Source organism: Cherax quadricarinatus, chromosome 36 (genome assembly GCF_038502225.1).
Source record: "Cherax quadricarinatus isolate ZL_2023a chromosome 36, ASM3850222v1, whole genome shotgun sequence".
NCBI lineage: Eukaryota > Metazoa > Arthropoda > Malacostraca > Decapoda > Parastacidae > Cherax > Cherax quadricarinatus.
In genome coordinates, this window is record NC_091327.1 from 11,708,101 (window position 1) to 11,733,191 (window position 25,091).

Consider the following 25,091-nt stretch of genomic DNA (forward strand, 5'->3'; position numbering starts at 1 on the left):
GTCTGATGGCCACTTTGCTGGTTTACAAGAAGGGTCTTTCACGTTGAAAATGTTCCTGCGCCAACCAATACCTTCGTACATAAACCTAGAGGAGTTCCGTACCCAGGTGTATGTTACGTATCCTGGACAGAGACGAACTTGTCGCCTATGCGGCGCATTGGATCACATTGCTTCACAATGCGTTAAGCACCAGCCGCCCTCAGGACGTGGTCGTCGTCCGGATGGTGAGGCTCCTCGTCGGATTCTGGCAGATGAAGTAGTCGAGGACTTACCGCGCCTGAAATCATGGAGTGATGAGGTGGATCGGGCCATGCTCGTGAAGTCATCCTACGTGACTCTACCTGGTACGGTCAACCATGATGTGGTAGAACATGGTGGACGTAAGAGCCCTCAAGCAAGAGAGGATGCTGACATGGAAGCTAACATTGTATCGACATTGAGCGACCTTTTAGCGTCGCAGGAGTATGATTCTGTGCCGTGTGTGCTTGCGTTGGAGTGTTCGGATGAGGAGAGAACACAGTTAAAGGATGTCGATCAGTTAATTAACGTAAGTGAGGTAGAAGGTCCGAGAGTTCATACTGTTGTGGTAGAAGTTCACAAGGAGAACATTACAGGTCCTGATAAAGCTGAGGATGCTGTTTCTAGGAAGCGTGCGGCTACCCCGCCCGACTCCGACGATGTCATGACCCCTGGACAGCGTTCTGGGAAGAAGACGTGGTCGGAAGTCACGGGTGGGGGGTCGCGTGGTTCCAGGACAGCGAGTAATATAACAGAGAATGTACAAGGTAAAGGTGGCGCCTTAGGCGTTAGTCAACGTACAGGGAAAAAGGGTGTGGTGGTCCCTCGAGGAAAACCACCGTTAGCAAAGTTAGGTGTATAACCATAAATGTTAATGGTATGAAAAATAGCAGAAAGCAAGTGCAGGTTCATGAGTGGTTGCAACGCTTTGCAGTAGACGTATGTTTCGTGCAAGAACATAACCATAAAGTTGGAAGTTCGTTTGCGATAGATGGCTATGTTTATATGGCTCACTCGAGTCGTTTGAAAGGTGGTGTGGCTGTGTTGATAAAAGCGACCAGCCCGTTCGTGATGAAACATTGGGAGGAAGGGGGAGGGGGGTCGCGTGGTACGCGTCATAGGTGAGTGGGGTACTCAACGGGTTGGTTTTGTAGGAGTATATGGGCCAGCTGAACATGATGTTAATATTAAAAATACTTTTGTTAACGATGCTCTTGTGTACTATTTGAGATCCCTGCCTGATATTACAGTGGTTGGTGGCGACTGGAACTGTGTAGTGCGCCGTAAAGACGTAGAACCGAGGGGAGCGGGTTATTGTTCGATTATTTTGGGTGATTTGTTGTCTGGGCTGGGGTTGGTGGATGTAAGTGGAAGCAGTGACTTAGGGATTGAGCACACTTTCGTGCGTAAGGACTATGCTGCGCGCTTAGACAGGGTGTATGTGTCTCGGCGGGTAGTTGTAACCAAAGTGCGTGTGTTAGACGTGTATTTCTCCGACCATTGCGGTGTTCTCGTAGAGCTTGACTGGAGAGGTCTCCCGACTCGTTTTAAAGGATATTGGAAGTTAAATACTCGTTTACTTCAAAGTGCGGAAGATAAGACACTCTTCACGCACTTATGGACGTCTATGGGAGTAACTCCTTGGAAGGTAGTGATTTAGTGCGACAATGGGACGAGGTTATGAAGCCTCGAATTAAGGATTTTTATGTACATCGGGGTAAGGAGGCCTCTCGATTGGAGTATGGATTTTTGAGGTACCTGGAGGGTTCTTTACAGCACTGTTATGCGCAAGGAGAGGTATCTGGAATTTGCCCAGTGGACGAGATTGACAATCTAAAGGAACACATCCAGGTGCTGAAAAATACGGTTTTTGATGGGGCGCGTATTTCGAGTGGAGTCGAGGAGGCTGTGTGGGGTGATAAGCCGTCCGCTTGTGTCTTACGTAGTCAGACACAAAGGAGGAAGGCGACCGAAATCATGAGTTTAGTGGTGCAGGATGGCGTTGAAGGGTATAGTGAGGGTCAGGTTGTAACAACATCTGAAGGAATAAGTTATTATGTTGATAAATGGTTTAATCTCAAAATGCTAAATAAAGATGTAAGCGTGGATGCAATACGGGAATTGGTGCGGAATGTACGATGTGAGTTGAGTGATAATGATCGCTTTCTCATGGGTGGGCCTATAACTGAAGCTGAGGTGTGGGAGGCTTTGCAGGGAATGTGCAAGGGTAAGGCGCCAGGTATTGATGGCATTCTGTGTGAATTTTATATTCAACATTGGGAGGTCATAAGGACTTTTCTGGTACGTTTACTCAATGCGATGAAGGAGGGGGGACGTTTAGGTTTGTCTCAGAGTACGGCGGTTTTGTTGTTAGTTAAAAAATGTGACATACCCGTATCACTTAAGGATTACCGACCATTATCACTGTGTAGTGATTATAAATTATATGCAAAAATTTTAATGAATAAGATTAAGAAAGTGTTTGACAAGGTAATACATAAGGGTCAGTTTGGCGTGCCAGGTAGGACAATGTATGATGGTCATGGGAATATCAGGGAGTTTGTCGAGGAATGCGGAACGAGGGGCGGGGGTGGTGTTTTGGCTTTAGACTGGCAAGCTGCTTTTGATAGTGTAGAAAGGGATGTGCTGTGGAAGTTTATGAGATGGCAGGGTTTTGGAAATGAGATCATCATGCGGGCTCGTTCTTTGTATAATGGTGCTGGGTTTCAAGTACAAATTAATGGGAAGTTAGGAGACTTTGTCAAATAGAGACATTCGACAGGGATGCCCTATGTCTCAAATGCTCTTTGCTTGCATGCAGGACCCTTTTTATTGGACAGTTTGTGGGCGGGGTGTAGATTCGTCGTGGGGTTCGGGTAGTGATCGACCTGCCATAGTAGGTTATGTAGATGATACAACTGTCCTATTACGTACGAGAGAGCAATTGAGTTTTGTGGGAAGACTTGTAGATGTATTTGGTAAGGCAACAGGAATGCGGGTTAACAAAGAAAAATCAAAGATTATGAAGTTGGGAGATTGGGCGAGAGAGGAGGTAGGTATAGAGACGTGGACGGTGGTTGACTGTGTTAACATATGTGGTATACAGTATATGAGAGAGGTTGATAAGACGAGGGCATGTAATTCGGGGAGGGTGGTAAATAGTGTTTTGAGGCGTATAAATAGTCTCAGGCCACGACATTTAACCCTACACCAGAGGGCGATAGTAATTAATGCTCTTCTTTATAGTAAAGTTTGGCACGTTGCTGCGCTGTATCCACTATTACAGGGGGATCTCAAAAATCTTTTATATAGAGTTTATAGATTTTTGTGGGGCTCAGGGTGCGACTGGCTCACAAGAGCGGTGGTAGAGACACCAATGCGTCAAGGAGGGTTAGGTCTTGTTCCTTTAAGAGACCGAGTCATTGCTTGTTATGTGAAGCGTCGTTTTCTCCGACTGGGTGGCAGGCATGGTGGTTTAACAGAAATGTATCGTGACCTGCGCAGGTGGTGGGGACGGGCAGATGTAATCAGGTGTGATACGATGCTACGTGTGTTACTGTGCATGCGAGACGTGCGGAGCGTTAAATTGAGTACTTTGGAAAGAGTGGGTATGGTGAAAGTTGAGGTGAGAGTTCAGGGAATGTTCCTCATGTACGCGCGGTGTGATATATGGAAGCGGGTTCATCAGTTACATCTCCTTCCTCGAGTGCGCGAAGTGGTTTTTAAATTTTTGCACGGGATTCTGCCGTCCAAGGTGGTGTTGTCTAATCGGCGTGTAGAGGAGGACCGGAGTTGTTCAGCGTGCGGGGAGGACGAATCAGCGTTTCATGTGTATTTCTGTGAAGATTTAGGTATAGTACGTGCGTGGTTAAGCAGGGTTTTACGAATGGTAGGGGGGATGAGGGGAGGTTTGTCGGTACTTAGGGCGTTGAGTTTTGATGTGGGTGGGGTTGACATCTGTGTACAACGTGCAGTGTCGTATGTCGTAGCCGATTATATTTGTGTCATGGGCTATGAGGCATGTTGAAGGTAATAGCAGAATCCGGGTTTTAGCGGGAACAGTTCTTCAAACTAAGTGTCGAAATCAGTTGATATATGAGGGGAGATGGGAGAAAGATTTCCCGTCTGCAAATAGAGCGTTAGAGTTAAAGGATTTGAGATAATTTGTTTGTTCAGTGGGTAATCTAACGGGCTGGTCAGCTGCGTTTAATTGTGTGTAAATGTCTTGTGTTTGTGAATGTTGTATGTATGTCTCCAATGTTGTATGTATGTCTCCAGTGTGATGATGTCATTAATAAAAATGTAAAAATTTTGTACGTACAGAACGTTAAAGGTTTTGCGTTTTTATTCTTGTATACCAGTCATTGGTATTTGTATAGATGTGTTTTTTATTCTTGTATACCAGTCATTGGTATTTGTATAGATGTGTTTTCCTATTACATGTAATATATAATATTGCATGTAATTGATTACATTATTTGTTGAGATGTAAAATAACACATCGTATTTGTTATATTTGGATGTTTTCGTCGTCGATTCATTAATACCTATGTGTACGTTGGTGTGTATGAGTGTGCTTGTGTGTGTGTGTTATTGTGTGTGTTGGTTTTTAACACAATGATTTATTATACAGTCTATATACTTACCCATGTGTGCTTGCCATTTGTATATACAACATAGACATGTTCTTTAATAATGTATAATGTGTTGTCTGAGTATAAAACCATTGTCAGTACTTTGTGTGTACGGTGTATTACCATTATATTGTACGGTATCGTTGGTCGTGTGAGATTATTGTAAAATTAACCGCTTTCTTTTATGTGTTTTTAATATACATTTATCATTGTGTATCTCACTGTTTTAAATAAAATATAAAAAAAATGCATGTAAATTTATATATGGTCACCCTGACATCAATCAGTACACCCGTACCAAGCATGATCTTAGGAATTTGTACATATAAACCGTGGTTTGGGATATTGGCAGTTTGGAGGGATATGTTGTGTATCTTTATACGTATATGCTTCTAAACTGTTGTATTCTGAGCACCTCTGCAAAAGCAGTGATAATGTGTGAGTGTGGTGAAAGTGTTGAATGATGATGAAAGTATTTTCTTTTTGGGGATTTTCTTTCTTTTTTGGGTCACCCTGCCTCGGTGGGAGACGACCGACTTGTTTAAAAAAAAAAAAAAAAAAACGTAACATACTATTTATGCATGAAAGTGTGTTCAACTGAGTAGGATAATGCAAAATACAGTACTACAGTGACTGCAGAAACAAGCATGACACGAGTACTGTAATAACAGCAGAAACACCCGTTACAGCAGCAGTGCAATTATAGCATTAATGATCATTACACAAAAGCAAATCAGTCTCAGAGCTAGTGACATCCTGGACGCAGCACACCCTACTCGAAGACTATAATATACCAATGTTCAAGGTAATCAATATTACTGAGACAAGGCTCAGAAATTTTATCTAATCCCAGACAGAGGCAGCACAATACACGAACATTTTTTTTACTCATCAATAAAATGACTTATTAAATACTAATCTCTTCTCAGAACTTCCCTCTAATACACGCAGCTCACAGAGTACAACAAAAAATCTAATTATGTCTGACTTCACTCCAAGCTGAATCATAGCATGACAGTGACTGTTATAAATTATAACTGTTTTAAATTATAAAATGCACAAGGAACTGGCAATGTTGGGAAGATCAGTAATAACTGGGTTTAGTTCAAACAAAAGGACTTTATATTTCGCCATGGAAGAATCTGCTGTCAACTGCCAGCGCTTCATTCAACACTTCCCTCTACAGAATTTCGTGTCATGAAGGGCTCCTCTAGAAGACCGGATAACTCTGGACAAGTCAATTGCACAAGAACCTCAACAAAGACGCCAGGACCAAGAAAAAATATGAAAATATGAAAATGCCGCAGGACAGAACAAATGCGAGTACAGGAGATAGAGGCGCCAGTCACACATCTCCGCTTGTCACAAACTCAAGAAAGAAAGAATGGTGCCTCTGCAAGATACGTTATAACCTCTGGTGTGATACTGGGCACATAAGAATCTAATGTGCAAGAAAGGCGAGCTAATGACAACCGAGGAATTACCTGGAGACAGGTGAGACACTCACTGAGCTGGCAAACTATTGTTGCGGTAGCTTAGTGATACGTGAAACTTACACACATCTATAAATGAACTGAAATACACTCAGTTGCCATTTAATTAGATACACCCTTCTAGTACTGGGTAGGTCCCTCATTTGCCCCTGGAACAGCCTGAATTCTTCGTTGCATAGATTCAACAAGGTGTTGGCAATATTTCCTAGAAAGTCTGGTCTATGTTAACATGATAGCATCATGCAGTTGCTATAGATATGTGGGTTGTACATTCATGCTGAGAATCTCCTGTTCCACAACATTCCAAAGGTGTTCTATTGGATTGAGATTGGTGACTGTGGAGGCCACTACAGTACAGTGAACTCATTGTCATGATCGTGGAGCTAACTTAAGAAGACACGTGCTTTGTGACAGACAAGGCACATTACCCTACCGGATGTTGCTATAAAGGGATGCACATGGTCAGCAATAATACTCAGGTAGGCTGAGGTATTTACACGATGCTCACTTGGTGTATCGGTGCTTAATGTGTACCAGGAGAGCATTCTCCATATCACTACATCACCACCAGCCTGCCTAAACCAGTGACACAAGGCAGGATGGATCCATGAATTCGAGTTGTTTATGCCAAATTTTTACCCTGCCATTTACAGATCGCAGCAGAAATAGCGATTCGTCGGACCAGGCGACGTTTTTCGAATCTTCATTAGTCCAGTTTTGATGAGCCTGTACAAACTGTAGACTCTCTTGTTTTTAGCTGACAGGAGAAATGTTCAGAAATGCTCTTCTGCATACCACTGTTGAAGTGCGTGGTTGATCGGGTTACTGTCATTTTCCCGTCAGCTTGAGTCAGCGTGGCCATTCTTCTCTGACCTCTTTCATTAACAAGGCGTGTTCACCAACAGAACTGTCTCTCGCTTGATGTTTCGTGTTTTTTACATCATTCTCTGTAAACTCTAGAAACAGTTGTGCGTGAAAATCCCAGCAGATCAGCAGCTTCTAAAATACTCAGACCACCCCGTCTGGCACTAGCAATCACTCCACAGCCAAAGTCATTTACATCACTTTTCTTCTCCATTCTGATGTTTGGTCTGAACAACAACTGAACTTCTTGACTGTATCTGCATGCTTTCATGCACTGAGGTACTACCACGTGATTGGCTGATTAGATATTTGCATTAACGAGCAGGTGTTCAGGTGTACCTTATCAAGTGCCCCTTAGGCCCCCTTAAGTGTATAAAACATTGTACACAACATAAGAATAAATGTATGTAGGTATTTTAAATAACCCCCACAACCCCCCTCCCTTGGATCAAGCAAATTATTGTGGAATCGTCCTTTGCTGAGACTGAATGAATTTTGTCTTTGATTTCCTTGTTGGTGCCTACACACTGTAAATGTTATCAACACACACACGCACTGTCTGGGCTTAAGGTCTTAAGAGTTTTGTGTTATGTTTCTTTAACACAGTTTATCTTGTGTTACACTAAATAATTGTAACTTGTGGGTTGAATAACATACATTTGGCATATGGAGTGAAGGACTTCTAATCAGTTATTACTTATATTTTGTGACTGTTGTTTCTCATGTAGAAAAAAATATTTGTAAATACGTTTTTATTAAGGAAAGATAGGTGCTTGTTATGTTCTTCATTTCACCAAATCTAGAAATTTATTGACTGGTGAAGAGAAGTGAGAATCTTGGTTGAAGCTGCGAGATTCTTGGTAGCACAGCAGTGTTTATATCAATGAATCTTGTAAATGCTGTTCATGTTATACGGGTAAATGTTCTTATGGTGATATGCTCACCTCAGATCTTTATCGCAGGTTGTACTGTGTTCGGTTTTATTTCTTCTTTTCATTTCTGTCATTACGAAGCATTTTTCGGGAGTGAATTAAAAACAAAACCCTTCCTGACCATATCTGTGAGCTTTTAGAGTCGCCTGGAGTCTTTTCCTATCCTCTGCACGCACCTCTCCCATATCCTCCTCTGTGCATCTGCCACTGCCGCTCGTCTGACTTTTTTAAAACTTTGAATTTATTGGCTAAGAACTGTTATCTTAAATTGTTCATTTTAAAGCCGAGCTTCATCTAAAATATATTACCTTCCTAACGAAATGTTGTCCACAACACTGGACTAACACACAGGTACCTATTTACTGCTAAGTTAACCGGAGATACAGATTCAGGAAAACTTGGCCAGAGTCTCCACACACACAGGACTGTATCACGGTCCTTCAGTTGTGATCCGAAAGCACTAGCACTTTTGTTGTGGCGTGTTGCTGTCAGTGGAGCACATTTTAGCATTCGCCCACAGCTTCGTCAGTTTCACCTAAGTCATGTGTTTTATATTTGCCTGGGTACCTGTAGGGACCCAAAAAAAATTTAGAGGACTTTTGATATTCAATTTAATTATTTTTAATTGCAGTGAGTTATTTTATCTTAGCGTGATTGCATTTTAATTGTTGATGTTGGCTGCTGAGTGGTTGTGTACTTTTTGTAAGAATATTGTGTGATGTGTGGTGGTTGTGTGATGTGGGGTTGTTGTGTGATGTGGGGTGGTTGTGTGATGTGGGGTGGTTGTGTGATGTGTGGTGGTTGTGTGATGTGTGGTGGTTGTGTGATGTGTGGTGGTTGTGTGATGTGGGGTGGTTGTGTGATGTGTGGTGCTTGTGTGATGTGTGATGTGGGGTGGTTGTGTGATGTGGGGTTGTTGTGTGATGTGGGGTTGTGTGATGTGAGGTTGTTGTGTGATGTGGGGTTGTTGTGTGATGTGTGGCTGTTGTGTGATGTGGGGTGGTTGTGTGATGTGTGGTGGTTGTGTGATGTGGGGTTGTGTGATGTGGGGTGGTTGTGTGATGTGTGGTGGTTGTATGATGTGGGGTGGTTGTGTGATGTGGGGTGGTTGTGTGATGTGTGGTGGTTGTGTGATGTGGGGTGGTTGTATGATGTGTGGTGGTTGTGTGATGTGGGGTGGTTGTGTGATGTGTGGTGGTTGTGTGATGTGTGGTGGTTGTGTGATGTGGGGTTGTTGTGTGATGTAGGGTGGTTGTGTGATGTGTGGTGGTTGTATGATGTGTGGTGGTTGTGTGATGTGGGGTGGTTGTGTGATGTGGGGTTGTTGTGTGATGTGGGGTTGTTGTGTGATGTGGGGTTGTTGTGTGATGTGGGGTTGTTGTGTGATGTGGGGTTGTTGTGTGATGTGGGGTTGTTGTGTGATGTGGGGTTGTTGTGTGATGTGGGGTGGTTGTGTGATGTGGGGTTGTTGTGTGAAGTGGGGTTGTTGTGTGATGTGGGGTGGTTGTGTGATGTGGGGTTGTTGTGTGATGTGGGGTTGTTGTGTGATGTGGGGTGGTTGTGTGATGTGGGGTTGTTGTGTGAAGTGGGGTTGTTGTGTGATGTGGGGTGGTTGTGTGATGTGGGGTTGTTGTGTGATGTGGGGTTGTTGTGTGATGTGGGGTTGTTGTGTGATGTGGGGTTGTTGTGTGATGTGGGGTTGTTGTGTGATGTGGGGTTGTTGTGTGATGTGAAGTGGTTGTGTGATGTGGGGTTGTTGTGTGATGTGGGGTTGTTGTGTGATGTGGGGTGGTTGTGTGATGTGGGGTTGTTGTGTGATGTGGGGTGGTTGTGTGATGTGGGGTGGTTGTGTGATGTAGGGTGGTTGTGTGATATGTGGTAGTAGTTTGGTTCTGTGGTTGTTGTGAGGTTTTACGGTTCTAAGCATACGGAGAGGGGGGCTGGGGGGGTAAAGGAGAGACGGGGCAAATTTTGGTCAAATTTCCCCACATTCGGGTAAAATGAAAAAAAAAAATTTCATTTTAAAATTAAAATGTCTTAGTGATCTACTGAGTGATTACTCATATCCATTAAAAGTTTTATTTATGTGATACAAACAACACATAGAGTACTGCTGCAAGAACATTTATGGTTACCGTTCTAATATCGATAGTGAGCAGTGGTGTAGAATAGGTCACCCAGCCCGTCTTTTATTAGGTGGGAACACAAGCCATTTCACGCTTCTTCTGACCTATTTTTATGCTCCTTAAGGTTCTAGAAATCATTCATAGTTAACAGTTAGATCGTCCTCCCGACCAAATCAACTATAAGTTGAAATATACCTTGATGTTTGATGTGTTTTTTAAAGCACTGAATTACCTAGTTGTCTCAGTAACACTTCACAACAAACCATGCCAAGGGCAGTGTTGAATAAGTGTTTCTTATTGACTCGTGGAGTAATGGATTGAAATTCCATCGACTATACGAGGGTCAATGTAACGTGTAACATTTTCACTAATCAAGAATATTTTAATCACTAAGATGGGCTTAAAGTAAACTCTCACTGTATGTACAATGAGAGGCATACACTTCTCGGTGTATAAATTCTGTTCATTACTTATTAGTTGGTTAATTGGGTTTAAAGCTTAACGACACAAGAGTCATTAAGGCTACACACCAACTTCTCATCACCATTCATGAACACTGTAATACCAAACGTAGGCTTATTGGTATTAATGTAAACTCTAAGTATAAATGCTGAGAAACACATCTCTTCATATGTAATTGCATTGTTCTTCTCACTGCATATACATCAGCAAACGTATACTCATCAGAATAAATATAAAGTGTAACTAATTATCTGGTGTTGTGTGATCATTTATTGTTTTCTTTTTGTATTTGTGAAATTCATATAATTTCGGGAAGGGATTACCGTAATGTAAATTCGGGTAATTTTGTTTATACTACTCCAAAAGGATTCGGTGCAGTACGCCTGTGGTAGTTGTTGTGTGGATGTGTGTGCTTGTATGTGTGTGTGACGTGTGTCCGTTAATATGTGCTTGTTATTGAGACCTTGTTGTTGTGTGATTGTGTGTTTGTTATAGTGTGCTTGCTTTTGTGTTTGTGTGCCTGTTGCATGCTCGTGTGCTTGTTAATGTTTGCTCGTGTGCTTGTTATTATGTGTTTGTGTGCTTGTTATTATGTGCTTGATGGTTTGAATGGTTGTATACTTCTATGGATGATTATTGCGAGTTTGTGCGCTTGTTTGGATGGTTGTTGTAAGTTTGTGCTCTTGTTTGGATGGTTGTTGTGAGTTTGTGCGCTTGTTCGGATGGTTGTTGTGAGTTTGTGCGCTTGTTTGGATAGTTGTTGTCAGTTTGTGCGCTTGTTTGGATAGCTGTTGTCAGTTTGTGCGCTTGTTTGGATGGTTGTTGTGAGTTTGTGCGCTTGTTTGGATGGTTGTTGTGAGTTTGGGCGCTTGTTTGGATGGTTGTTGTGAGTTTGTGCGCTTGTTTGGATGGTTGTTGTAAGTTTGTGCGCTTGTTTGGATGGTTGTTGTCAGTTTGTGCGCTTGTTTGGATGGTTGTTGTGAGTTTGTGCGCTTGTTTGGATGGTTGTTGTGAGTTTGTGCGCTTGTTTGGATGGTTGTTGTAAGTTTGTGCGCTTGTTTGGATGGTTGTTGTGAGTTTGTGCGCTTGTTTGGATGGTTGTTGTGAGTTTGTGCGCTTGTTTGGATGGTTGTTGTAAGTTTGTGCGCTTGTTTGGATGGTTGTTGTCAGTTTGTGCGCTTGTTTGGATGGTTGTTGTGAGTTTGTGCGCTTGTTTGAATAGTTGTTGTCAGTTTGTGCGCTTGTTTGGATAGCTGTTGTCAGTTTGTGCGCTTGTTTGGATGGTTGTTGTCAGTTTGTGCGCTTGTGTGGTAATGTTTATTTTCTAATATAGTTTTGGCTTGCGAGTGTTAATGAACATGGTTGAATTTACCTTTATATTCTCATATACAATGAATCACCCTACAAGACAAAGTGCTTCGTAAAACCAGTAACTTCTTTCCTGGATCTCGCCGGGTTGTATCCTTCTCTTGACCTCTCGTCATACGCAAGCAGTTATATATGGGATTAACTGTCCTTTGACATGTCATTTGTCCAGAGTAGCCAAGCACTGATCCACGAGGGACCTTCCTTCTCACAGCCACTCTGATACCTCCTTCCTGGATATTACTATGTCCGTTACCTGAGCTGCTTCCTTGCTACCCCTGCCTGACCTTTCAGTTTGGGCTGAGAGCTTTTTTAAAATAGAGAAAACTACAGCCTTCCAAACCTTCTTTCTGCCTCTCTGTCTCTACCACATTGTCATGAAACTGTAGAGAATCGTGTGGAAAGAACTGCCATCTCCAGACATACGTTGGTTATTTTATTCGTCTTTTTCCTTGAAAATACCTAACTATTTTCTTAATAATCTTTCGTAAATCTGTAGCACTAGTATGATAGCAAAATTAATCTATAGTCTTATACTTCCCTTTATGTAAAGTGGAATCATATTTCAAGTCTTCCAGGTATATTGCATTTTCCTTGTTACTACTGACTTCCTCCTAACGACAGATCCTCTGCGCCTCCAGTAATACCCAAGATGATTTCATCTTCAGTCAGTGTGTGTGTATGTGTACTCACCAATCTCACCTATATGTAGTTGCAGGGGTCAAGACACAGCTCCTGGCTTGTGTACTCATCTACTTGTGGTTGCAGGGGTTAATTCCAAGCTCCTGACCCCGCCTCTTCACTGGTCGCTGTTAGGTTCTCTCTCTCCATGCTCCATGAGCTTTATTAAGCTTCGTCTTAAAGCTATGTATGGTTCCTGCCTCCACTACATCACTTGCCAGACTGTTCCACTTCCTAACAACTCTATGACTGAAGAAATACTTCCTAACATCCCTGTGATTCATCTGTGTCTTCAACTTTCAACTGTGTCCCCTTGTTGCTGTGTCCCATCTCTGGAACATCCTGTCTTTGTCCACCTTGTCAATTCCTCTCAGTATTTTGTATGTCGTTATCATGTCCCCCCTATCTCTCCTGTCCTCCAGTGTCGTCAGGTTGATTTCCCTTAACCTCTCCTCGTAGGACATACCTCTTAGCTCTGGGACTTGTTGCAAACCTTTGCACTTTCTCTAGTTTCTTTAAGTCCTTGGCTAGGTGTGGGTTCCAAACTGGTGCCGCATACTCCAATATGGGCCTAACGTACACGGTGTACAGGGTCCTGAACGATTCCTTATTAAGATGTCGGAATGCTGTTCTGAGGTTTGCTAGGCGCCCATATGCTGCAGCAGTTATTTGGTTGATGTGCGCTTCAGGAGATTTGACTGGTGTTATACTCACCCCAAGATCTTTTTCCTTGAGTGAGGTTTGTAGTCTCTGGCCCCCTAGACTGTACTCCCCCTGCAGTCTTCTTTGCCCTTCCCCAATCTTCATGACTTTGCACTTGGTGGGATTGAACTCCAGGAGCCAATTGCTGGACCAGATCTGCAGCCTGTCCAGATCCCTTTGTAGTTCTGCTTGGTCTTCGATCGAGTGAATTCTTCTCATCAACTTCACGTTATCTGCAAACAGGGACACCTCAGAGTCTATTCCTTCCGTCATGTCGTTCACAAATACCAGAAACAGCACTTGTCCTAGGACTGACCCCTGTGGGACCCCGCTTGTCACAGGTGCCCACTCTGGCACCTCGCCACGTACCATGACTCGCTCCTGTCTTCCTGACAAGTATTCCCTGATCCATTGTAGTGCCTTCCCTGTTATCCCTGCTTGGTCCTCCAGTTTTTGCACTAATCTCTTGTGTGGAACTGTGTCAAGCGCCTTCTTGCAGTCCAAGAAAATGCAATCCACCCATCCCTCTCTCTCTTGTCTTACTGCTGTCACCTTGTCACAGAACTCCAGTAGGTTTGTGACACAGGATTTCCCGTCCCTGAAGCCATGTTGGCTGGTGTTGATGAGATCATTCCTTTCTAGGTGTTCCACCACTCTTCTGATAATCTTCTCCATGACTTTGCATACTATACATGTCAGTGACACTGGTCTGTAGTTTAGTGCTTCATGTGTGTGTGTGTGTGTGTGTGTGTGTGTGTGTTTGTGTGTGTGTATGTGTGTGTGTGTGTGTGTGTGTGTGTTTGTGTATGTGTGTCTGTTTGTCTGTCTGGCTGTCACTCCGTCTGCCTGTCTGTGCCCACATGCGTAGATGCATCTCTTTTGAGTTTGCATTCAGCGGTGACATCATAATAGCCCAGTTGACCTCGAGGAGGTGATGAATTACGCAAAAAAATAATATTATGATCCTCAGAGTAAGAGTGGGTGGAGCTTACACACGCACTTCCTTGTTATCACACACTTACCCGAGCACACAGCCGTCACCAGCCGAGTCCCACAGTGCAAGAGGGAAATGCCATTTGCGACAGGTAGAGCATATATGCTATAATGAACTCAAGGTCACAGTGGCTGCATTTAGAGTTATTAGGAATTAAATATGGACTAACCGTGGCAATAACTGGTAGATTGTGGTTGCTTTTATTGATGAGGAATGGGTGAATGAGGGAAGGTAAATGGGATGGAGGAAAGTATAGAAAGATGGGGACAGATATATGGAAATAGGGAAAATGTATAAGCGGTGGGAGACAATTGGTTGGTAAAGAAAGCAAAAATGGAGGATAGTAAATGGATAAGCGATGGCAAAGAGTATAAAAGGGGTGGGGGATAATTATGGGATGGGTGAGTTTAGAAGGTAGTCCCTGTGACATAATTGTTTTGAGAGTGTCTAGGACATGACAGCTCTGCAGTTCCTGAGATATTACTGCTTTGGGTGTCCTTAGGTAATGAAAGGACTTGTCAGCTGTTATAGTATGAGTGCTCAAAGGAAAGCTGAAACAGTAATGTTAGTCATTATAACCTGGAGTCACATGAGTAACTCATTCTATATGCTTGGCAGTGGAATGTATTCTCATCGATACATAAGAGACCGTTTAAATAAAGTCTTTTTCGTAAGAGGATGAACCTTGAGCTTTGTGTGGTGAGGAAAAAGAAGAAAATTTCCTGACAGTGCTGAGGGGGGGGGGGGAAGGCGGGAAAGAAATCAACACAGTCTTGAGAGAAATTTAACTAGAGGGTAATTAAAAAACTTTAAGGAACTCGCTTGTGATGCAGTTAAATGACATTTGAACTCGCGGTGATGGTGCCAGTCATTGTCAGCCAGTCTAGAGAGACTGACGCCGGACACTGACCCCAGAGACTGATGCCAGAGACTGACGCCAGAGACTGACGCCAGAGACTGACGCCAGAGACTGACGCCAGAGTCTGACGCCAGAGGCTAACACCAGAGACTGTCACCAGAGACTGAGGTATCTTCACAGACTTTTGAAAGGCCCATGGTTCGTCCTCCTCTGTTCATCCCAAGATAGAACTTTACGACTTATTGAAAGTACACAAAGAATGATGGCACTACATAACATGTTGTCACTACACAACACGTTTGGCACTATATAACATGTTGGCACCAAATAAGAGAGTGGCACTACATAATATATTTGCATTAGAGAACATGTAGGCACTACCAAGCATAATGAATATATGAAAAAAATAGATTAAGCCACTGCAAAATACGTTTGAATCATTAAAAGTTGACAGTAGAGTCAGGTGTGTAGTGCATTGCACTCTAGGAGGTTTACTTTCACTAAAGACCTTCCACATATACTTCATCAGGTTCACTTCTTGCAGTCGGTGACCTTAAATGTTACTTAGAAATACTCGTAATTTTTATTTCATCTTTCATTTCGTGAATCGTGGTAATTATTTCTAAATATTTTCTTCCATGCAAGAGTTGACAACCAGGAGGAACTACCACTGTTCCAGCATCATGACTACCACTGTTCCAGCATCATGACTACCACTGTTCCAGCATCATGACTACCACTGTTCCAGCATCATGACTACCACTGTTCCAGCATCATGACTACCACTGTTCCAGCATCATAACTACCACTGTTCCAGCATGATGGGTGTCATTGTCCCACCATTATCGTACCATTGTCCCAACATCATGAATGTGACTGTTCCAGCATCATGAGTAAAACTGATCCAGCATCTTGAGTACCACTGTTCCAGTATCATGAGTACCACTGTTCCAGCATCATGAGTGCCACTGACCCAGTAACATGGGTGTCACCATCCCACTATTATGGACGTCACCATCCCACTATCATGGGTGCCAACATCCCACGATCATGGGTGTCACCATCCCACGATCATGGGTGTCACCATCCCACGATCATGGGTGTCACCATCCCACGATCATGGGTGTCACCATCCCACCATCATGGGTGTCACCATCCCACGATCATGGGTGTCACCATCCCACGATCATGGGTGTCACCATCCCACCATCATGGGTGTCACCATCCCACCATCATGGGTGTCACCATCCCACGATCATGAGTGTCACCATCCCATGATCATGGGTGTCACCATCACACGATCATGGGTGTCACCATCCCACGATCATGGGTGTCACCATCCCACGATCATGGGTGTCACCATCCCACGATCATGGGTGTCACCATCACACGATCATGGGTGTCACCATCACACGATCATGGGTGTCACCATCCCACGATCATGGGTGTCACGATCACACGATCATGGGTGTCACCATCACACGATCATCGGTGTCACCATCCCACGATCATGGGTGTCACCATCCCACGATCATGTGTGTCACCATCACACGATCATGGGTGTCACCATCCCACGATCATGGGTGTCACCATCCCACGATCATGGGTGTCACCATCCCACGATCATGGGTGTCACCATCCCACGATCATGGGTGTCACCATCCCACCATCATGGGTGTCACCATCCCACGATCATGGGTGTCACCATCCCACGATCATGGGTGTCACCATCCCACGATCATGGGGGTCACCATCCCACGATCATGGGTGTCACCATCCCACCATCATGGGTGTCACCATCCCACGATCATGGGTGTCACCATCCCACGATCATGGGTGTCACCATCCCACGATCATGGGGGTCACCATCCCACGATCATGAGTGTCACCATCCCACGATCATGGGTGTCACCATCCCACGATCATGTGTGTCACCATCCCACGATCATGGGTGTCACCATCCCACGATCATGGGTGTCACCATCCCACGATCATGGGTGTCACCATCCCACGATCATGGGTGTCACCATCCCACGATCATGGGTGTCACCATCCCACGATCATGGGTGTCACCATCCCACGATCATGGGTGTCACCATCCCACGATCATGGGTGTCACCATCCCACGATCATGGGTGTCACCATCCCACGATCATGGGTGTCACCATCCCACGATCATGGGTGTCACCATCCCACGATCATGGGTGTCACCATCCCACGATCATGGGTGTCACCATCCCACGATCATGGGTGTCACCATCCCACGATCATGGGTGTCACCATCCCACGATCATGGGTGTCACCATCCCACGATCATGTGTGTCACCATCCCACGATCATGGGTGTCACCATCCCACGATCATGGGTGTCACCATCCCACGATCATGGGTGTCACCATCCCACGATCATGGGTGTCACCATCCCACCATCATGGGTGTCACCATCCCACCATCATGGGTGTCACCATCCCACGATCATGGGTGTCACCATCACACCATCATGGGTGTCACCATCACACCATCATGGGTGTCACCATCCCACGATCATGGGTGTCACCATCCCACGATCATGGGTGTCACCATCCCACGATCATGGGTGTCACAATCCCACGATCATGGGTGTCACCATCCCACCATCATGGGTGTCACCATCCCACCATCATATGTGTCACCATCCCACCATCATGGGTGTCACCATCCCACGATCATGGGTGTCACCATCCCACCATCATGGGTGTCACCATCCCACGATCATGGGTGTCACCATCCCACGATCATGGGTGTCACCATCCCACGATCATGGGTGTCACCATCCCACCATCATGGGTGTCACCATCCCACGATCATGGGTGTCACCATCCCACGGGTGTCACCATCCCACGAGCATGGGTGTCACCATCCCACCATCATGGGTGTCACCATCCCAGGATCATGGGTGTCACCATCCCACGATCATGGGTGTCACCATCCCACGATCATGGGTGTCACCATCCCACCATCATGGGTGTCACCATCCCACGACCATGGGTGTCACCATCCCACGATCATGAGTGTCACCATCCCACGATCATGGGTGTCACCATCCCACGATCATGGGTGTCACCATCCCACGATCATGGGTGTCACCATCCCACGATCATGGGTGTCACCATCCCACGATCATGGGTGTCACCATCCCATGATCATGGGTGTCACCATCCCACGATCATGGGTGTCACCATCCCACGATCATGGGTGTCATCATCCCACCATCATGGGTGTCACCATCCCACCATCATGGGTGTCACCATCACACCATCATGGGTGTCACCATCACACCATCATAGGTGTCACCATCACATCATCATGGGTGTCACCATCACACCATCATGGGTGTCACCATCCCACCATCATGTGTGTCACCATCACACCATCATGGGTGTCACCATCACACCATCATGGGTGTCACCATCACATCATGGGTGTCACCATCACACCATCATGCGTGTCACCATCACACCATCATGGGTGTCACCATCACATCATCATGGGTGTCACCATCCCACGATCATGGGTGTCACCATCACACGATCATGGGTGTCACCATCCCACGATCATGGGTGTCACCATCCCACGATCATGGGTGTCACCATCCCACGATCATGGGTGTCACCATCACACGATCATGGGTGTCACCATCCCATGATCATGGGTGTCACCATCCCACGATCATGGGTGTCACCATCCCACGATCATGGGTGTCATCATCCCACCATCATGGGTGTCACCATCCCACCATCATGGGTGTCACCATCACACCATCATGGGTGTCACCATCACACCATCATAGGTGTCACCATCACATCATCATGGGTGTCACCATCACACCATCATGGGTGTCACCATCCCACCATCATGTGTGTCACCATCACACCATCATGGGTGTCACCATCACACCATCATGGGTGTCACCATCACATCATGGGTGTCACCATCACACCATCATGGGTGTCACCATCACACCATCATGGGTGTCACCATCACATCATCATGGGTGTCACCATCCCACGATCATTGGTGTCACCATCCCACGATCATGGGTGTCACCATCACACGATCATGGGTGTCACCATCCCACGATCATGGGTGTCACCATCCCACGATCATGGGTGTCACCATCCCACGATCATGGGTGTCACCATCACACGATCATGGGTGTCACCATCACACGATCATGGGTGTCACCATCCCACGATCATGGGTGTCACCATCACACGATCATGGGTGTCACCATCCCACGATCATGGGAGTCACCATCCCACGATCATGGGTGTCACCATCCCACGATCATGGGAGTCACCATCCCACGATCATGGCTGTCACCATCCCACGATCATGGGTGTCACCATCCCACGATCATGGGTGTCACCATCCCACGATCATGGGTGTCACCATCCCACGATCATGGGTGTCACCATCCCACGATCATGGGTGTCACCATCCCACGATCATGGGTGTCACCATCCCACGATCATGGGTGTCACCATCCCACGATCATGGGTGTCACCATCCCACGATCATGGGTGTCACCATCATGGGTGTCACCATCATGGGTGTCACCATCATGGGTGTCACCATCATGGGTGTCACCATCATGGGTGTCACCATCATGGGTGTCACCATCATGGGTGTCACCATCATGGGTGTCACCATCATGGGTGTCACCATCATGGGTGTCACCATCATGGGTGTCTTCAATAAAAAAACAAAAAATATTTACAATAATGTCAATCTAAAACGTCGCATGGAGTGTTGTAACATTGTGTTGTGTTGTAACACTGTGTTGTGTTGTAACACTGTGTTGTGTTGTAACACTGTGTTGTGTTGTAACATTGTGTTGTGTTGTAACATTGTGTTGTGTTGTAACACTGTGTTGTGTTGTAACACTGTGTTGTGTTGTAACATTGTGTTGTGTTGTAACACTGCGTTGTGTTGTAACACTGTGTTGTGTTGTAACACTGTGTTGTGTTGTAACACTGTGTTGTGTTGTAACACTGTGTTGTGTTGTAACACTGTGTTGTGTTGTAACACTGTGTTGTGTTGTAACACTGTGTTGTGTTGTAACATTGTGTTGTGTTGTAACATTGTGTTGTGTTGTAACACTGCGTTGTGTTGTAACACTGTGTTGTGTTGTAACATTGTGTTGTGTTGTAACACTGTGTTGTGTTGTAACACTGTGTTGTGTTGTAACACTGTGTTGTGTTGTAACACTGTGTTGTGTTGTAACACTGTGTTGTGTTGTAACACTGTGTTGTGTTGTAACATTGTGTAGGGTTGTAACACTGTGTTGTGTTGTAACACTGTGTTGTGTTGTAACATTGTGTAGGGTTGTAACATTGTGTTGTGTTGTAACACTGTGTTGTGTTGTAACACTGTGTTGTGTTGTAACACTGTGTTGTGTTGTAACACTGTGTTGTGTTGTAACACTGTGTTGTGTTGTAACACTGTGTAGGGTTGTAACATTGTGTTGTGTTGTAACACTGTGTTGTGTTGTAACATTGTGTAGGGTTGTAACATTGTGTTGTGTTGTAACACTGTGTTGTGTTGTAACACTGTGTTGTGTTGTAACATTGTGTAGGGTTGTAACATTGTGTTGTGTTGTAACACTGTGTTGTGTTGTAACTGTGTTGTGTTGTAACACTGTGTTGTGTTGTAACACTGTGTTGTGTTGTAACACTGTGTTGTGTTGTAACATTGTGTAGGGTTGTAACATTGTGTTGTGTTGTAACACTGTGTTGTGTTGTAACACTGTGTTGTGCTGTAACATTGTGTTGTGTTGTAACATTGTGTTGTGTTGTAACACTGTGTTGTGTTGTAACACTGTGTTGTGTTGTAACACTGTGTTGTGTTGTAACACTGTGTTGTGTTGTAACACTCTGTTGTGTTGTAACACTCTGTTGTGTTGTAACACTGTGTTGTGTTGTAACACTGTGTTGTGTTGTAACACCGTGTTGTGTTGTAACACTGTGTTGTCTTGTAACACTGTGTTGTGTTGTAACATTGTGTTGGGTTGTAACATTGTGTTGGGTTGTAACTGTGTTGTGTTGTAACACTGTGTTGTGTTGTAACATTGTGTAGGGTTGTAACATTGTGTTGTGTTGTAACACTGTGTTGTGTTGTAACACTGTGTTGTGTTGTAACACTGTGTTGTGTTGTAACACTGTGTTGTGTTGTAACACTGTGTTGTGTTGTAACACTGTGTTGAGTTGTAACACTGTGTTGTGTTGTAACACTGTGTTGTGTTGTAACATTGTGTTGTGTTGTAACACTGTGTTGTGTTGTAACACTGTGTTGTGTTGTAACACTGTGTTGTGTTGCAACACTGTGTTATGTTGTAACACTGTGTTGTGTTGTAACACTGTGTTGTGTTGTAACACTGTGTTGAGTTGTAACACTGTGTTGTGTTGTAACATTGTGTTGTGTTGTAACATTGTGTTGTGTTGTAACACTGTGTTGTGTTGTAACACTGTGTTGAGTTGTAACACTGTGTTGTGTTGTAACATTGTGTTGTGTTGTAACATTGTGTTGGGTTGTAACTGTGTTGTGTTGTAACACTGTGTTGTGTTGTAACACTGTGTTGTGTTGTAACATTGTGTTGGGTTTTAACTGTGTTGTGTTGTAACACTGTGTTGGGTTGTAACACTGTGTTGTGTTGTAACATTTTGTTGGGTTGTAACTGCGTTGTGTTGTAACACTGTGTTGTGTTGTAACACTGTGTTGTGTTGCAACATTGTGTTGTGTTGTAACACTGTGTTGGGTTGTAACTGTGTTCTGTTGTAACACTGTGTTGGGTTGTAACACTGTGTTGTGTTGTAACATTGTGTTGGGTTGTAACTTTGTGTTGTGTTGTAACACTGTATTGTGTTGTAACACTGTGTTGTGTTGTAACACTGTGTTGTGTTGTAACACTGTTTTGTGTTGTAACACTGTGTTGTGTTGTAACACCGTGTTGTGTTGTAACACTGTGTTGTGTTGTAACACTGTGCTGTGTTGTAACATTGTGTTGGGTTGTAACATTGTGTTGTGTTGTAACACTGTGTTGTGTTGTAACACCGTGTTGTGTTGTAACACTGTGTTGTGTTGTAACACTGGGTTGTGTTGTTACACTGTTGTGTTGTAACACTGTGTTGTGTTGTAACTCTGTGTTGTGTTGTAACACTGGGTTGTGTTGTAACACTGTGTTGTAACACTGGGTTGTGTTGTAACTCTGTGTTGTAACACTGTGTTGTAACACTGTGTTGTGTTGTAACACTGTGTTGTGTTGTAAAACTGTGTTGTAACACTGGGTTGTGTTGTAGCACTGTGTTGTGTTGTAACTCTGGGTTGTGTTGTTACTTTCGAGTGTCACTCCACCCACTTCTGACTTCCTTCTATTTTCCTCACAAGAATAATGATTATTAAAACCTCAGTTTCGTTTATGTTTAACTAACTGCCATCCCTCACACAGTTTAACATTCATCCCTCAGACAGTTTAACCATCCATCCCTCACACAGTTTAACTAACATTCATCCCTCAGACAGTTTAACATCCATCCCTCACATAGTTTAACTAACATCCATCCCTCAGACAGTTTAACATCCATCCCTCACACAGTTTAACTAATATCCATCCTTCTCACAGTTTAACTAACATCCATCCCTCACACAGTTTAACTAACATCCATCCCTCACACAGTTTAACATCCATCCCTCACACTGTGTAACTAACATCCATCCGTCACACAGCTTAACTAACATCCATCCCTCACACAGCTAAACTAACATCCATCCCTCAGACAGTTTAGCTATCATCCATCCTTCACACAGTTTAACATCCATCCTTCACACAGTTTAACTAACATCCATCCCTCAGACAGTTTAATTATCATCCATCCCTCACACAGTTTAATATCCATCCCTGACACACCTTAACATCCATCCCTCACACAGTTTAACTAACATCCATCCCTCAGACAGTTCAACTAACATCCATCCCTCACACAGTTTAACTAACATCCATCCCTCACACAGTTTAACTAACATCCATCCCTCACACAGTTCAACTAACATCCATCCCTCAAACAGTTTAATTATCATCCATCCCTCTAACAGTTTAACGTCCATCTCTCACACAGTTTAACATCCATCCCTCACACAGTTTGACATCCATCCCTAACACAATTTAACATCCATCCCTCACACAGTTTGACATCCATCCCTCACACAGTTTAACTAACATCCACCCCTCACACAGTTTAACATCCGTCCCTCACACAGTTTAACTAACATCCATCATTCACACAGTTTAACTAACATCCATCCCTCACACAGTTTAACATCCATCCCTCACACAGTTTAACTAACATCCATCCCTCACACAATTTAACTAACATCCATCCCTCACTCAGTTTAACATCCATCCTTCACACTGTTTAACTAACATCCATCCCTCACACAGTTTAACATCCATCCCTCACACAATTTAACTAACATCCATCCCTCACACAGTTTAACATCCATCCCTCACACTGTTTAACTAACATCCATCCTTCACACAGTTTAACATCCATCCCTCGCACAGTTTAACCATCCATGCCTCACACAGTTTAACTAACATCCATCCCTCATACAGTTTAACTAACATCCATTCCTCACACAGTTTAATTAACCATCGATCCCTCACACAGTTTAATTAACCATTCATCTCTCACACAGTTTAATTAACCTTCCATTCCACAGACAGTTTAATTAGCCATCCATCCCTCACACAGTTTAATTACCCATCCATCCCTCATATAGTTTAACCATCCATTCCTCATACAGTTTAACTGATCAATCCCTAAATGATAACTCCATCCATCCGGTAATCCATTTCTTGAAGCCCTACTATTTCTTCCAGCCACCCATTACCTCACCTCTACCACCCCTTTACCTCTAACCTGCTACCCCCATACCTCTCCTCTACCACCTCTTTGCGTCTAATCTGCAACTTGGTACCTCTCCTCTGTCACCCGTTACCACTCATCTGCCACCCGTTAGGACTCCTCTGCCACCCCTTACCACTCTTCTACCACCCCTTACCACTCTTCTGCCACCCTTTACCACTCCTCTGCCACCCCTTACCACTCTTCTACCACCCCTTACCACTCTTCTGCCACCCTTTACCACTCCTCTGCAACCCCTTATCTCTCCTCTCCCACCCTGACACCTCTTATCACCTCTGTTGCCTATATTTTTTTCTTGCTTCAAGTTTTCTCTACAATGAATGGAAACTTTGAACTTGAGTTTTTCAAGAATATTTTAGTTCCTGACAGGTTTTTCGAATCATGAAGAAATTTTTCCCCTCACGGGAATTTTTTTCCTGGGTGTTGAATAAATTCTTCAGTTGGTGGGGAGTAGTTCAGAGTGCTGGGAGTTTATACAGTTTGTGAGGAGTATTTTATTTGTTGATTGGACGCACAGTGGTGGAAGAAGGCATCATGTTGGTGGGACTCTGCATGTTAATGGACCACTGCATTCTGGTAGGATATTGTGTGTTTCTGGGAAGCTGCATGTTGGTGGGATAGTGCATGTTGGGAAGATGCTGCATGTTGTTGGGTTGGTGGATGTTGGTGGGTTCATGGAAAGTGGTGGAATGCTGAATATTAGTGGGATGCTGGATTTTGGTGGGATACTGCATGTTGGTGGAATGCTGGATGTTAGTGGAATGATAGATGTTGGTGGAATGCTATATATTGGTTCGATGCTGCATGTTGGTGGGATGCTGCATGTTGGTGGAATGATAGAAGTTGGTAGGATGCTGCATGTTGGTGGGATGCTGTATATTGGTGGGATACTGCATGTTGGTGGGATGCTGGATATTGGTGTGATGCTGCATGTTGGTGGGATGCTGCATGTTGGTGGGATGCTGCATGCTGGTGGGATGCTGGATACTGGTGGGATGT

The 25,091-nt window shown here is 44.3% G+C and overlaps 1 protein-coding gene and 1 pseudogene across 1 annotated transcript in view; both read right to left on the bottom strand.

The window, feature by feature from the left end:
• Gpa2 (Glycoprotein hormone alpha 2) overlaps positions 1-25,091 on the bottom strand; it is a gene marked incomplete in the record, with an annotated part of 845,288 nt that overhangs the window by 704,785 nt on the left and 115,412 nt on the right.
• On the bottom strand, positions 21,000-21,759 carry LOC138853648 (300 kDa antigen AG231-like; annotated as a pseudogene).